The sequence below is a fragment of the Amphibalanus amphitrite genome, unplaced genomic scaffold (genome assembly GCF_019059575.1).
Source record: "Amphibalanus amphitrite isolate SeventyFive unplaced genomic scaffold, NRLGWU_Aamphi_draft 001766F_arrow, whole genome shotgun sequence".
NCBI lineage: Eukaryota > Metazoa > Arthropoda > Thecostraca > Balanomorpha > Balanidae > Amphibalanus > Amphibalanus amphitrite.
The window spans coordinates 37856-50721 of NW_024883259.1; the positions used below are offsets into that span (position 1 = coordinate 37856).

Consider the following 12866-nt stretch of genomic DNA (forward strand, 5'->3'; position numbering starts at 1 on the left):
GCCTGCTTTGTCATATTATCAGAGAGCATCATCGATTAAAACACTGAAGTGAATTGCTAAAATGAAGATATTTGCTGTAAAAGAAATCAGGTGCAGATTTGCTCAAATCAGGTGCATTCGCCGGATAGCCCGTCGTGAAAACGGCTATTATCAAGCAACCATGCAATGGAATGATTCGAAATACATTGAACTGAACATTAAACTGAAATCAAATACAGCCGAAATGTAGCCTGATATCTTGGACACTTCGTTCACTTGAGCCTTTAATGTGATTATGATCAATTGTGACCTCCCACTTGTCACAAATTAACAAATTAAGTCACATGCCCTAATAAATATAATTCAGATGCCAAAGTTGTTTCGAATGCGCCTCGGCTAGACCTTTCAGACGCCGCCTCGTGCGCCTTGATACAGTGTTGTGCCTCGTTTGACAACCGTTATTCCTCATTATCATGCATTAAAAAAAGCATCTCCCGAATATTTGGAAAAAGTGGGCACAAACATTGTCAAGCCTTCTGAAGGGCAAGGTGGCCCACAAAGTGATCTGAAGACTGCTCCGTTCCAGTATGGAAGAGACTAATTACATATAATGTTGTAGAGCATGTGTGCACCGTGCATACAGCGAATAGGCGCAAAGTACATGGGGCAGTTCATGGAAGAACATGCAGCTTCTCACCCCTGGTATCACGCATGGGCATAAATGCAGTCATGCGAATGGAGTGGTGGGTAAAGTTAGAACATTTGCCTTGCGCTTGCAGTCAGAACAGCATAGTTTGCGAGCAACAAATAACCGATGCGGTAGCTTGTGGAATGATAGCAATCAACACTTTAACGGCTGCACTGTTCCGGTTGAGTGCCGCAAAATGTCGTTAATGTCTCGAGAAAGGGATTCAGGTATGGGAGATTTCCTGTTAGGAACAAGTGAACACCGAGCATGAATTTCATAAAAAAGCTGCGCTTCGCTTGACCGCGATCTCTGGCCGCTCCAAACATTTGTGATGTCTCTTGACAGAACATTTGTGAAGTCTCTTGATAGCTTACGTAAGCAGCGAGGACACGGGATGAAACGGTGATGTTCATCAGGAGTCATGCGTATAAGGCTCTGCGATTTCAGTTGCATAGAATCAGCATCGCATTGTTTTCGAGCGGGCGCTTGTATGTAAATGCTAACGATGTTGAATAATTTATTTCATTTTCAGTACATGCCGAAGTCCTGCCACGTGTCTTAGTTGATAAAGAGTTGTATTCCCAACAGCGAGGGCGAGTCGAATCGATTCGAGCTCCATATATGAGACTGAGACTGACGAACTGAGACTCCTAACGGGAATGGTCCGCGACTGGTGAGAGCATCCGGAGCCAGTTAAAGTAGGTCGCTTTGACGAGCACGCTTGGCATTTACATATATTTTTTTTCAGTTACTCGGAATTTCAGGATGGGACGGTAAAAGTCGGGGCTTATACAACAAGTTCTGCTTAGCGTGGGTTCTAGTTTTGTCAGCCCGTCCATTCAAACATGCGAGCTTAATTTATTTAAAAAAGGCCGCTAAAATTTGGGGGATCGCTGTTTGCGGTGGATTGGAGATGGTCGGTGACATGGATCTCGCGTGGGTCCGGCTTGTCACAGTTGAAACTGGGGCCGCGGAGCTGTTTTTTTTTCGGTGACTGACTCCCACTGCGACTCCGGCTTCCAAAGATCGACTCCGAATCCGGATAGAACTATCGACTCCAAACGACTCCGGCTATACAGCTTCGCAACCTGGCAGGCCTGCAGAGTCCATGCATTTTTGGTGACTTCGACTCCCACTCCAACTCCAGCTTCCAAAAATCAACTCCGACTCCGGCTTAAACAAACTGTCGACTCTGACCGATTCCGACTCCTACTCCGCAGCCCTGATTGAAACAAACAGCGATCTCCTCCCCTCCCGCCGTCCCGTCTCGGGGTCAGGCTAGGTGACGCTTTTGTCACAGATAACGACAATACGATAACAGTACAAATGGTTATTGGCCTTTTTCCATGTGAGAAAAAAAAAAAAAACGAAATGTTAAACTCCTGTAATCTGACGACCCTATCGTGACCGGGGCCTGACAAACTCCTGTAATCTGACGACCCTATCGTGACCGGGTCATGTCAGGCCGCGGACAATATGTCGTCAACAGAGGAACAGCTTGAGAGCATAAAGAAACGTGCTGAAAGGCAAAGTCAGCAAACAACGCCTTGGACGAGATGTTTGGGACTACAGACATCTCACATATAAATTTCGTCGTAATATTGTTCATAAATGATGGATACACTTGATGCCTAATGTTAAACTCAGGTCATGACCTACTAAAAAAGTAGGTTGACCTCTAGACTTCTCGTTGCTCATTCTTATCTGATTGGACAGGTGATGTCTAAAACCTTTATAAACATTGCTGAGTCGGAGCGAAGGCAGCTTGATCAACTCTGACTCTTGGCTCGTTGCGACATCTGGAAACTTCGGCTGTGAGGGTGGAACGAAACTCCGCTCGGTTTTTCGCGAATAACTCGTGCAAAAAAAAGCTGCCGATTCGTGACAACATTTTCAGTACCCTCGACTTGATCAACTTTACACCTACCCTTAACATTTCATAACCCTGGTTCGAATGACATTTGACATGTGACCTGTTTCTTTAGACCATGTCAGACCGGGATCGCGATTCGGCGTATGCCAGCTCACATTATCCAACATGTGAAATGTGTTTGCCCCATGCATTATGGTGGGTGTCAAGGTCACGTGAAGTTAAGGGCAAGTTCATTGACTAAGATGAATATGGTTCACTTATTGAGCTTTGCATGTTGTCGGGGCAGTTTTTGGAGCTGGTTTCTAAATAAGCACCCATTTGAACATTTGAGTAGTTTTGGTGCCTTTGTAACATGCTACGAAGCCGTCAGTGGTTGTTAACTTAACACCTATACTTTGGGTAGCCGGCAGGATGCTTACTGGCTGACCTGACCTTACCTGACCTGACCTGACCTGACCCGACCTACCCAAATGCATCAATGCATCATCATTGATGAAAATTTGCATGAAATCTGTAGTCAGAACCCCGAAAAAACATAACCTTACTTTACGAAGTTCTAGGAAGTTCCTATTTCCCCGACTTTTGGGTCATTGACCTGGCCTGGGAGGTCAACCAATGGCCTAGTACCTTAAAATTGGGTATCATCGGCTTCCTCTCGTCACGGGCTACGGCTTGTTTTTTTTTCGCGAAGGTCTAGCTCCACCAGGCTGTGGGGTCGTGCGGACCCCCTCTTATACGGTATACGCTGAAAAAGGTGAATACGGGCGAGGTTTGGGATTACACTTCTTTTCATGAACGATATGACGCAAAAACACGTGGCTACGAAACGATTGTTTTAGATAAACAACTGTTTCGAAATTGTTGAAGGTACAAATATTTAAATTACTTAATATTTTTCTACATTTTTTTTTTTGAGAGATAAAAACGTGTGTGAAAGCCTCTTCACTAGAACAACTAGGCTTTTGTAAAATTTCCACTGGGGAAAGGCTCACCGTTACAAATGATTATATTGCAATTTTCAGAAACTTCTTGACGTTCCACATGTGAAATTGCACCATGGACTATGGTCAAGCTGCATCTAGTAAACACTTTTTTGCGAATATTCTTGCATTTGAATTTACGTGATTTACCTGGCTGTGACCCCGACCCGTCCCTAATGACAAACTATTCAAAATGACCTAGAACGGCATATCTTTTTTTTTAATTCTACAGCGTATCACGCACCTGGGTGTGATCTGACCCGACCCGACCCGACTAACCCGATCCGACTAACCCGACCCCGCCCGACCCGACCCGACTAACCCGACCCCACTGGCATGACCCGACTAGACGTGACTTGACCTGAATGAACCCGACTCGGCACCACACATATCTGACCTGACCCGACCCAAACTTGACCTCACCTGACTTTTCATGACCTGACCCGATCCACCGCTGTACAATAGCCATTTTCACGATGGCCATCTGATAGCCATTTGGTGCGGATAAGGTGCAGATTTAGTGATTTGGTGCAGATTTGGTGCAGATTTGGTTCATTGTGTTTCGTCAAACTTGTCAGTTTTGGTTGTACAGATGCTTATGGACCTCATTTGTCAAAGTATCTACATTATTTTCGATGAAAACTTCGAAATAAAATCTGATATGAAGGTATTTGATGTAAAATAGATTCGGTGTAGATTTGGTCAAGTTAGGTGCATTCGCCAGATAGCCCGTCGTGAAAACGGCTTATACTAACCAGAATACTAATATACGGATCAGTAGACACTTGAAGTTTTCAAGATAGTTTATCTGGCAACTGCACAAACTCGACCTGATGTGCACCAAATCTCAATCTCACAAGATAATGCATATAATCCATTGGACATGTATCCAAGTTTATGGATTTACTTCAATGGGATAAAAGGAAATAATGGGTATCTGATAATTTGATAAATCTGGCAATTAATCAGGTAGTGCAACCTAAGCTGAAAAACTACTCAGAATCAACTATGAACCTAATTTGACCAAACCGGACCAAGTGTGAACTAATTAAAAAATGTGAATCCAAGATATGTCCGATCTAATCGTCGTGAAAACGGCTCATACTATCCACACTACACAGCACAGTACCTACTAGTGCGGTCTGACCTTCCGTGCCGCGCGGCTGCCGCTGACTTCTCGCGTGCTGCCGTTGGACTCCCTGCCTTTATAGACTCGGGTCTCGCGGGTACTGAGCGGTGTGCTCTGCCCTACTGACCGGGCCAGGTTGGCCGGCGCTGGGAGAGATGCGTTGACATGTGGAGCGCCTCAGATGTGTGTTGCATTGTTTATATTTGCTATATAACGAGGGTGCTGGTAGGTCATGCAAGGAAATGGCTTGGTGCGTTGGAGTTTGGATGTCAGAAGTAGAGATGTCCATTGGATACCAACTTTGTGGTATACCGATACCAAACCGATACAAACTTGGTATTTGGTATTTGAAACCTAATGCATTTGGTATTTTGATAGTATTATGAGGCATCACTATTGTATGAGATCCTCCATTTGGTAAAAACGTGGTATTTCTATTCATTTTACAAGTTAGTTTCTTTTTAGGTATATTTTGCCATTGTGTTAGTTGGTATTTGGTTTGGTATCGGTTTCAAAATTTTCTCTAAGACATCATTAGTCAGAAGTCTCGCGTGTGCTGTCGGTTGAGGAATGGTATCGTCACTCGGATGCCGTATTACATTCACATTTTACGGTTTCTGGGAGGTCTGACACTGCACATTAAAGGGACTATCCCACCTTCTAAAATGTTGTTAAAACCAGTTAAATTGTGCCCGACTTTATAGATTGGATGACCAGGAACACGGTTCTGGCATTTATTTTTCATTAAACATCTTAGGCTTCCCATATTCCAAACACAAACTTTCAAATATGTGACGTCACAGCCCAAAATTACCTCCTTCCCCAGGCCACATTACTGTCATAAAGCTGATTCTTTTTACTCTGTAGGCACCACAACAAAGTTCAGACCAAGTTTTAAGCGATTTTTCAACGAACAAACCCATTTAAATCAGAATGACTTAACGAGGTGACGTCACACTAACGGTCGCTCCATGTTGAAGATAGGGCCTTGTACAAGGCCCATTTTCAAATGAAGGAAACGAATTTCTTCAACACCAAGAGGCCGCGGGGGTTGCAACATAGATAGATAGTGGTTTCTGAACCTCGCCGCAAACTTGGCTATCTCAACTCAAACCCCATGTTAAAGGTGGGACAGTCCCTTTAAATAGATTCCACAGTAGTTCCTTACTCAATTTTAAAGCCATAGGGATGTAAATAATTAACGGATTAGTACAGATCAAACATATTCAAAAACACACATGTGTTTATGAAAATATTTGAGTTGTACTAATTGGTTTATTACATGATCTATAGATCATGATCTATAGATCATGAGGGACCTATAGTTTCATGAGGGATCTATAGATTCGTGAGGGATCTATAGATCCCTCACTAGGGATCTATAAATCCTTCCAGGCACTATAGTGCCCGGAAATGTTGGGGTCATGGTCCAGCCCAACCAAGAATCTGGCCCGCGGTGGCCCCCTGTCTGGACGATTAGGCGATTTGTGATGGAATCAGCCACCATTCGTTATGGGATATTCTACTTCGTGATTTGTTAACTGAGTTACAAGGTGGGAGAATCGTATGCTCGGCTGTAACCAACCAGCAATTTGCACGCTTGTGCAAGAAAATGAACAGGCAGGTTTGAGGTTATACGTTTTATTAGTTTTATCCAGTCTTGTGATGCTATTATCTACGATTACTGAAGAACTGTATCAATAGATATCAGCCGATATATTAGCAATTTATAAACCGACATGACATAAACATAATACGTATAATGAACGGTGTGAAGTCGGAATTAATTACGGAAATATTAACCACTCTAAGAAGAAGAATAAAAAAAAAAAACACTGGGGACTTACCACCAAAGCGGAAAAGTCACAGCTAAGGATTGTTATGATTGTGTCAATATGTCTATGTGTCGTCGTAAATTGCCACCTTCTGTTGCTGACATGACAAAACATTTGTCGATCGGTCGAAACACCGAATCAGCGAATCAGCTGTTCAATTAGTTCGTTAATGTAATTTGGCTATAAGTTTCTGTATTTCGTCCAGTGTATATTGCTTGTTTGTTAAGTTTGGTTCGGCTCGTTTAGTCCGTTGGTTTTGTAAAGTTCCGTACGGTTCGGAAGTTAATCTCGTTTGTATAGTTCGGTTCATTCGTATAATTTGGTTCGTTCGCATACCTCGGTTCCTAGAGTATATAGATTGGCTTGGTTCGTAGTTTGCTTCGCTGAACGTTTCGGGCATAGATAACATGAATCATGGACCCAATCTTACCAAATGCCTTGAATGCGCATTCACGGCATTTGGTAACACTCATAATTGTTCAACCATTCATTTATTCATTCAGGCAATATTCATAATCGTTCACGCCATTAACCTCATTCGGCGAGACTACCTGGACGTACGTCATACATGAAAATAAAACATTTCATATTATTTGTTGGAGGTGAGCTATGGTTAGTTGGAGCATAATTATGAATATTATGCTAGAAAATGACCTTATACTCATGATTCAAAGAAATGATAGTGAAATAAGTCAAAAAAGTAGAATAAAGTAAAAAGTATTTTCTAACATCATAATATTTCATATTATTGGCGGTAACTCCGGCCATTGTTGCCAAATCCTATTCACGGCATTGATAAGATGGTTTCTATCGCTCATGTAATTCAGTTCGTAACGTATTTCATCCGTAAAAATAGGCTGGTTTATATAGTAGTTTGCCTCTCTATATAGTAGTTTGCAACTCTAGTTTCGCATAGTCACTCTGTGCCGAACTCTTTGAAGCTGGCCTTAGTGCATCCTATTCAGAAGACGCCGAAATCTACCGATGTGTCCAATTTTAGACCAATCTCTATTCTGCCAACCATCGTCAAAGCCACTGAACGGGTCGTGTATGAACACTGAACAGCTTTTTAGTTACTTCACCACACATCACTTATTTTCATCTATGTCAGCATGGTTTTAGGTCTAATCACTTCACTGACACCGCTCTTCTTACTGTAACAGATAGTGTTTGAGGCCATGGACAACAGAGAGATCAGCCTTTTATGCCTGTTAGACCTGTCCAAATGTTTCGACGTTGTTCCGCACGATGGCCTGTTGAGAAAGCTCGAGATGTACAACGTGGACACTCGGTGGTTTGCCAGCTACCTTGCTGATCACTATCAGCAGGTCGTCATTCAGGGCCAGAGTGGCTCGCGCGCCCTTTCTGCGCCGCTTCCAAACCCTATCGGTACTTACCAGGGGTCAGCGCTCGGACCGCTGTTGTACAGCATTTATGCGAATGACCTTCCGCTATATGCTGATGACGCGTGTATCGTTCAGTACGCAGACGACACTCAGTTTCTCGTGAATGGGAGGCCCGGAGACATTGGCGTCCTTATTAAGTTCCATGGAACGAAATTTAACTGAAATTTTCTCACTGGTTCGGCAAAAATGGCATGAAAATAAACGCTAAAGAAAACACAACTTATAGGTAGCTCTCGGTACCCGCGCAAAATCTTCGACAGCTACCATCCGTTTTCATCAAATTCATGGGCGCGACTGTCTCTGGTTCTCTCACGGTGCGAAACCTGGGTGTCGTATTTGACCAATGCATGACTTTCACCGCCCACACCGATGATGTAGTACGGCGCTGCACTGGAATTTAATTGGTTTGAGTCACTGCCGTCATAGTCACTGGCCACTGCCTCGTGCGACACTCACAACACTATTCCAAGCTCTAGTCATATCACTCATCCGTTACTGTATAATCATTTACGGAACATGCAATGCCACACAAACTGGGCGACTTCAAAAAGTGTTAAATTTTGCCGCACGCGTCATCTCGGGGCGTCGCGAATTCGATCGCGTGAGGTGCGCAAGGTGCCCTGACACTTGCACGACTTTTGGTCACGATTTTGTCGTGGCAAGCCGTGCCATTTTCGTGCACGAACTGGGATGGCTCCCGCTCTGTTCACGACTAATGCAAGACCAGTTCACGACGATTTCTAGAATAATTCATGAATGCGTGCCCATCAGTGTCCACATTGGCACGGACTGGTACGACGAGTTCACGCATGCTTTCCGCATAGTTTGCGCATAGTTTACGCACTTCACGCATTGGCACGACAAGTCTGCGCAATTTGTGCCGACTTGGGCATGCCATATAGAAATGGGACCTCCCATTCATTAATGTATTGTAAGCTCCGTGTCCTGGTAAGACCCATCGTGACCTCCAGTGACACAAACTGACCGTGCCTTATGTGACCAGTTTGACCTGGTCTGACCTATCATGACCTTGTCTGACCTCTGCGACCTGGCGTGACCCGTCGTGATCTCATGGTGACCTCTGTGACCTAACCTGACACCGTGTGACCTAATCTGACCTCTGTGACCTAACATGAGCCCGTGTGACCTAGTTTGACCTCTTTGACCTGAAATGACCCGTTAAATACATTTTCGGTCATTACTTCCCATCTAGGCGTCCAATCGACTCGGGAAAAACACCAAACAATCCCAAATTTCGCGCTGCGAAGCAAGCCGAGATCCACACATTGGCACGAGCTGGTAGGACGAGTTCACGAATACTTTTCGCATACAGGGTCTTTCATAATGAATGTTACTTTTGAACATTTAGTTAGGAGCTCTTAATTTATCACTTTCGCGTGAATTTTATATGCGTATTGTTGCAAATTGATTAGGGTTTTGTCCCCAAAAAAAAAAATAAAAAATTCACAACGGCCGTTTTCACGACGGAATAGCAGGCATCTATTTGATACCAATATAATCCTTTGGTTCCTCAGGAATTTTAGTAGTTCTTTTTAGTAGGTTTACCAGCTTTCGAATGAATGGCGCGTTAGTTTGCTATTTTTTTATTAAATATCACATCGATTTACTTTATCTAAGGATTTATCACTAACATCAACATAAAGCGTAAGCACAATTATAAAATTATGAAATTATTAAATACTAGTACAATAGTTAAAAAAAGATACTGAGTTGCCACACTACAAAAGATATATTCATTTATGGCGCACGACAGACATTTAGAAAGCAGCGCCCTGTTTTATTGCACGCTGCTAGCCGCTTCCATTGGGTTTTGCAGGCCGACGTCATTGGTTGTTACACGTATGATGTCACGCGACTTGTGGCCTATCACGGCTCTTTAATGATCTCCACTAAATGAATGCAACAATGGCCTTTTAAGTTGATATCTGTGGCCATCTGTCTATGGAGCGACCAATATGAAAGTTAGATGAATTTACCGGGGTTACATGACTATGAGCAAGCAAATGTGTATCAGGAATGGATTCAGGTGGAGAATTGCGCTGGACCATGAGTGCTCGAGCGCTCCCAATTCCACGCCGGTTTGGCTTTGGAGCCGAGACAGACGATGCGGGTCAAGGTCACCGCTGGGGTAACGCTGGATTGGCTGCGCCCGAGCACCCGTAACGCGGCACAATTCTCCATCTATAGATTTTCCTATTCGCTCAGCATTGTGATACCTAGGTGTTCGTAATAGCAATTACTCTGCTTATGTACTTATCCCCGGTTATTTAAAAGAAGTTTTTGTGAGGGGATATCACGGCTATAGGTAGCTTCTCAGTTGCCCTATTCACGACTTTCAAAGAATGCTCCGATATCTAAATACCGCACAGACCTACTGCATTGGTGAATCTGACAAAAGGTCTGTGGAATTACATTCCCCCTCACCACACCCCTAAAAACTCATCCAGTGTCCAAAACCACTTTTATCGACTCGCCAAAAAAAAAAAAAAAAACACACACACACACACACACTCGCACAAAGCATGGGGCATGTCAGCTCTCAGTTCATTTATCATTGTCTTTACCATGGTTCAATTGCATTGCGCGATTCAAAGCACGTGAGTGCCTATATAGTATATGTAGAAAATAATACCTACAGCAAAACATCAAAAATTACAAAGGCTACAATGCTTAAAAAGTAGGTTCATCAAGGAAGCCCATTTTAGCTTGCGTGGTGTTGCCAACCATGCGATTCCAACGCGGGCTATTCACAACGTCTGCAAAGGCACGTTAACAACTGACAAGCCGCCACCGCTGCCACTTATTCATAGATGGTTGATATCGCAGCTTGAGCGTCAGCAGCGCGGCCCACAACGCGTCGGCGCCAGCGCACGCAGCTGTTGGCACTCGGCAGCCGGTGTTGCGACTTAACGGCCGGCCGGCCCCATGAAGGAGAAGCTCTTGCTGAAGCTTTGTGATCGCCTCATAGCCGCCTTGGATGTCATCTTTCTTGGCAGATCCATCCGTTCAGATGGTACGGTGCAGTCTGGATAAAGGACGAAGTCCAACGCCGCTAACCCCGCGACGGCCACCCCAGAACGTGGCCGCAGACCGAACGGGCGTGAGGGCCGTAAGGGCCACCCCGCCATCCGGTAGGTGGCTGAGCAGCCGGGCGCAGCGGCGCCTGGGCGGCGGCCGCGCTGAGATGAAGTCCCAAACCGCCATGTCGCCATCACCGCCATCACCATTGCTGCAGCTGTTCCCAACCGCCTCCATTGCCGCCGTTGTCAGGTATTGCCAGCAGCCGCGCCGCGGGATGTCAGAAGCCGCGCCTCCAGCGCCCCTCTCCGCACGTGTGCAGGTGCTCTGCGGCCGCCGGGTCCGACGTCCAGGCAGAACATGATATTTCCATGCTGCTCCGACGGTGGGCTGGTCTTGTTTGGGTGTTCCTCCACTGTGACGTCGGTCACGCCTACCCCGGCCAGGGCGCAGAGGCCGACGTCTCACCATCCGGTTGCGGTCCTCAGTCGGGTCGCAACGTGTGCCTCTACCGCAGCGTGGAGCGCGCTCCCGCTGGGCAGCGATACAGCCAAACGTAACATGCGGGCGGCCAGCGCTGCGCCGGACAGCGGACCCATGCAGGGGGTATGCCGGTCTCGGCCATTAGCGGGGTCGTCGGGGCCGAGGCTGTACATACAGCTGGTGACCGCGTGAGCCGCCAATCGAAGCTCACGGCTTATAAGCTCGACGCGGGCATCACACGTTGTCCCGATGGGAGCTCCACGACGCCGCCGCGAACTCCAGCAGCGCGGCTCGCAGCGCGAAGACCGGTACGGACGGCCGGGGCGCAAACGGCGTGCGGGAGTCGCAGGCGACGGAAGACGTTCTGCGGACAGAAAGGGTTGGGCATAAGCTGGTCGGCAGGACACTCTTGAGCCGAGCCTTTGATGTAATTACAGATGATCCAGAAGTATGCACAAAAATTCATGACACACTATTCCCATTTATGTATTTGCTACATATGATATGATATACCAGCTCATGATCAGTGACGCATTCTGGGCAATATGTTCTAAAGTGAAGTAACTGAAGTTACAATTGACAGCTTAAAAAAAACACACACACACGCACACACATTCGATAGCTTATGAGAATAACATGCCTTGTCTGTTTAATGCAGGAAAATATTTTTCACTTTTTTAGAAACAGCAAAACCGTTGTCAACATGCCATGTCAACTATCTAAACAATTTTTATGGAAACTGCTCTAGCTAGCTTAAAGTTCCACAACGTTTCCGGAGCACTGCACCCAAACTCAGTTCATGTTGCAAGAAAAACAGTAATAATGCCTCCTAATTTTGAATGAAATATAGGTATGAGTAATTTGATTTGGAAATTGGAAAGCAACAAATTTCCGCACATCATTTTAGCAAAATTACTATTTTCTTCAGCCACCAGGTTTTGCACAAAACTATAGTAAACTTTATGATCTAGTTTACACCAAACCAAAGCCCCTTTTAACAAATGTTGAATAAATTTTAACAATTTTAAAAAATGTATCGTGGAAAAAATGAAAAGTGTAGATTTGTAAAGCCGGGATATTTCACGGATTAGGCACTTAAAGAAATATCTTCACCTTTCTTTGAGCCACCAGCCTTCACCAAGTTTTACACGAATGTAGTGAACCAGACAATGTGGCAACTCAAAATTGTGATGGTTTGAGATAATTATAACGGTAAAAGAAAAAGCAACACAAGGTTCCTTACCCTCGCTTTTTTCACTAGTCCAGATGAGGCTTCAACTGTTGCCGACCTGAGGAGCTATAGGGACTTGAGCTTTCCAAAACTCAATTTCTAAGGGCACTGAGCAGTGTTTGGGTTTCACACGTATGCGATCGTAAGTTATATTAAGTTGACAAAGCAAGCAAAGCAAAGCATGATGCCCCGCGCGTCCACCCGCGACCACGTCCCGCGTCCG

General features: G+C 45.0%; 1 protein-coding gene across 1 annotated transcript in view; it reads left to right on the top strand.

The window, feature by feature from the left end:
* LOC122375056 (protein FAM13A-like) overlaps positions 1-12866 on the top strand; it is a 69694-nt gene that overhangs the window by 5412 nt on the left and 51416 nt on the right. The gene's annotated exons all lie outside the window — the stretch shown is intronic.